Source organism: Bos indicus, chromosome 9 (assembly GCF_029378745.1).
Source record: "Bos indicus isolate NIAB-ARS_2022 breed Sahiwal x Tharparkar chromosome 9, NIAB-ARS_B.indTharparkar_mat_pri_1.0, whole genome shotgun sequence".
In the NCBI taxonomy this organism is placed as follows: domain Eukaryota; kingdom Metazoa; phylum Chordata; class Mammalia; order Artiodactyla; family Bovidae; genus Bos; species Bos indicus.
Genome location: NC_091768.1, coordinates 59,613,928 through 59,618,170, shown reverse-complemented (window position 1 = coordinate 59,618,170; position 4,243 = coordinate 59,613,928). Strand labels below are relative to the sequence as shown.

General features: G+C 40.7%; 1 pseudogene; it reads left to right on the top strand.

Moving 5' to 3' along the window:
- The first annotated feature begins 1,550 nt into the window (after positions 1-1,550).
- On the top strand, positions 1,551-4,016 carry LOC109563643 (U3 small nucleolar RNA-associated protein 14 homolog A pseudogene; annotated as a pseudogene).
- The last annotated feature ends 227 nt before the right edge of the window (positions 4,017-4,243 follow it).

Here is a 4,243-nt window from a genome sequence, read left to right as displayed (position 1 = left end):
ATTTCAGGTGTATAGTATAGTGATTCCATTTCTTCACAATTATACTTCATTATAGGTCATTTCAAGATAATGGCTATAATTCCCTGTGTATACAATATATCCTTGTTGTTTTTCTTTTTATACATAGTAGTTTGTATCTATTAATCCCATACCCCTAATTTGTCCCTCCCCACTCCTTGTGGTAATCATAAACTTGTTTTTTATGCCCATGAGTCTGTTTGTTTTGTATACACATTCATTTGCCTTATTTTTCAGATTCCACATATGTGATATCATATATTTGTGTCTTTCTAACTCTTCATCATCCTTTTTTTGGTCAGAAATTTAAGTCAGAATTTAAACTCTGGTCAGAATTTCTGAGTCAATATAAGCAGTGATAGAGATAACCCTACTGATTTGGTTTGGATATAAAAGGACAACATTTCCCAAACTGTCAAACTGTATTCTGAGGGGACTAGTGCTTTGTACAAAAAATGTTTGCAGTTCACTGAGATTTACAATTCACATTACCACACAAATGTTTCCAAGACATCCTATAGTTAGAAATATGTTTAACTATTGTTCAACTTATTTGGACAAAGAATCCCCATACTTACTCCGACTTTTCCCCCTCTTTCTTTTAGAACTGCATGTGTTTTCATTTTAGATAACAATATTTCTGAGGGATTTCCATTTGGGAAAAGATACTATAATATAAAATATATATATGAAATGTAATGTTGGGATTAATTTGGAAAAGATTTTGTTAATAATGTCAATGAAGTAGCCATTTATCCCTTTTTAAAAGTATCATTAATAGGAATGAATATCACGTGTCTTTTAAATACCTGTTGAACAAATTAGTTTTTGTTATTTAGCCTACTACTGTGATAAAATAAAAAGTTCCTTGATACTGAACCCTCTAAAATCCTAGGATAATAACTACTTGGAATTGGTATTTTTTTAATACCCCCTGGATTGTCTTTGCTAATATTTTACAATACTTAGTATTTTTATTTCTATATTCATAGGTAAAATTGGTCTATGATTTTAATTTTCATATTAACTTTATTAGACTTTGGTATCAGGGATATATATTCACTCCATTGAATAATGTGAGTGTTTTTCTTTTCCTCAATACAGTAACTGTTTATATTCAGCATGGGAATTCTTTGCTCCCTGAACGTTTGAAATAATTCCCTGGTTAATGGGCTGAAGCCTTTTATAGGGGATGTTCTTTAATAACTCTATCAATAATTTCACCAGCATTGCTCTTGTCAGGTTCTCTTTCTATTGTTAAGTCAGTTTTGGTAATTTATGTTTTTCTTCCAGAAAATTGTCTGTTTTGCTGAGATTGCTTAATTTACTTGCTTATAATTATCCATGGTGTACTTTATAATTTTCAAATATTTTCTGTCACTTTTTAATATTTATTTTCTCTAATTGTGCCATTTTTGCCTTTCATTTTTTTAGAACTAAGCTTGAATTTATTAACTTTACTATGTTTCTTTTTTTTATTTCTGATTTTATTCAGATTATGTCTTGCCTTTAAACTTCTGCTCCTGGTCCATGTGAGAGACAGGCTGCTGAGATGAGCGCGAACCAGGTTGCGGAGAACAATCTTCTGGCTTCGAACCAACAGAATGAACTAGAGGATTTGCCAAAAGACTACCCCTTGAGCACCAGTGAAGATGAAGGGGACAAAGATGGAGAAAGAAAGCATCAGAAGCTTCTGGAATCAATCAATTCACTTAATGGAAAGGATAGGCAGAAATTGGCTGAGAGGTCAGAGGCTAGTCTGAAGGTGTCAGAGTTCAGTGTAAGTTCTGAAGAATCAGGAGAAAAGCTGGTCCTTTCAGATCTGCTTGAGCCTGTTAAAACTTCATCCTCATTGGCTGCTGTGAAAAAGCAGCTAAATTGAGTGAAATTGAAGAAGACTGTGGAGTTACCACTTCACAGAGAAGAGATTGAGCGGATCCACAGAGAAGTGGCATTCAATAAAAGCTCCCAAATCCTCTCCAAATGGGATCCTGTTGTTCTGAAGAACTGGCAAGCAGAGCGGCTGGTTTTTCCCCTGAGCAAGCCCCAATCAGCCTTTGCTTCCATCGAACACATGGTCAGTGGCTGGAAGGCAGGAACTACCCTGGAGCAGGAGATTTTAAATCTTCTCCATAAGAACAAGCAGCCCGTGACAGACCCTTTACTGACTCCCATGGAAAAGGCCTCTCTCAAAGCTATGAGCCTGGAAGAGGTAAAGATGCGCCGAGCAGAGCTTCAAAGGACCCGGGCCCTGCAATCCTACTATGAGGCCAGGGCTCAAAGAAAGAAGAGAATCAAAAGCAAAAAGTATCACAGAATTCTGAAGAAAGGAAAGGCCAAGAAGCCTTAAAAGATTTTGAGAAGCTGCAGAAGGTCAATCCTGGTGCAGCACTAGAAGAACTAGAAAAACTTGACAAGGCCAGAATGATGGAGCGAATGAGCCTTAAGCACCAGAACAGTGGGAAATGGGCAAAATCAAAGGCAATTATGGCCAAATATGACCTGGAGGCTCACCAGGCTATACAGGAACAGCTGGCCAGGAACAAAGAGCTGACGCATAAGGTCCAGGCGGCCTCTGAGAGTGAGGAAGAGGAGGAAGGCCAGGAGGAAGAGTAAGAACCTCTTGTCCCTGACATGGTGAATGGGGTGCAGATAAAGGCAAATGGACTGAATCCCTGGATGTTCCGGAATCACTTCATTGATGCCGAAGAGGCTGAGGTCCAGAAAGACCTGGAGGATCCTGCTGAGCCTGAAGCCCAGGAGACTTCTGAAAGTGAGGAAGAAAGGGCAGTGGTGGAGGAAGAAACTCTCTTGAAAGAATTTGAGGAAAGGCGATCACTTAGACAGAAGTCTGAGCTCAACCACATGGCAGAGCCAGTGCACAGACGTGTAACAAAGGATCCTAGCAGCCAGGAGGTACTGTCCGAATTGAGGACACTGTCTCAGAAACTCATCACGGAGAACCATCAGTCAGGGAAGCAAGAACTGAGTTCAGCGAGGACTGCTCAGAGAGAGGAACCTGTCAGGGAGGAAGAGGAGCCCATGTTGCTGCAGAGGCCAAAGAGAGCTCGGACTCTGGACGAGCTGGAGGAGCTGGGCAGAGAAGGGTGTGTTGAAAACAAGGAGCTTCCCAGAACTGCAGTGGAAGGGCTGCAGTTGGAGAAGAATCTAAGTAATCATATTGGTGCCCCCAAGGAGAAGAAAAGGAAGGAGCAAATGATTGATCTCCAGAACCTCCTAACCACAAAATCGCCTTCTGTGAAGTCCTTGGTAGTTCCCATGACTGTACAGGAGTTGGAAGATGAAGAAGAGAGAGATCAAAGGCAGAAAATAAAGGAAGCTTTTGCTGGGGATGATGTCATCAGAGACTTCTTGAAAGAGAAGAGGGAAGCCGTGGAGGCGAGTAAGCCAAAGGACCTGGACCTGACTCTGCCTGGCTGGAGCGAGTGGGGTGGTATGGGCCTGGAGCCCAGCGCCAAGAAGAGACGCCCGTTTCTCATTAAAGCCCCTGAGGGTCCTCTGAGGAAAGACAAGAATCTGCCAAACGTGATTATCAATGAGAAGCGGAACAGCCATGCAGCAGCTCATCAGGGGCAGGTGTTTCCGCATCCATTCACACACCATTAACAATTTGAAAGGACCATCCAGACCCCCATAGGATCTACATGGAACACCCAGAGGGCCTTCCAAAAGCTGACCATGCCCAAGGTTGTCACCAATCCAGGCCATATCATTAAGCCTATCAATGCAGAGGATGTGGGCTGCTGGTCTTCCTCAGGGTCAGACCTCTGTCGTACAGAGGAATCCAAAACAACTCTCTATACGTCACAAAAAACATCTGGAGAATAACTGTGTGGATTGAATTGCTGAAGTAGTGACACCTTGGTGCCGGGAACCAATAGCCCCGACTGTTCCTCCGCTGGCCTGGTTTTACTTGGAGCTGCAAGATGATTCCAAAACAAGCTTAGCACACCATGGGTGTAGTTAAGCCACATTTTAGAAATAAAGGCATTTTTATCTATTTGAAAGAAAAAAAGGATTATATCTTTCTGTTTTCTGAAGCTCCTTGTGTTTTTTTTCCCTAAATTGATAGCTTTATTATATTTTCCCTTTATCTTTAACTTCGTAAATAATAAGAACCCTTGACTATAAATTTGCCTATGAGTAGATCCATAAAGCTTAATATGTTTTATTACCATTTTGTTATAGCTAAATAAGCTTTAAT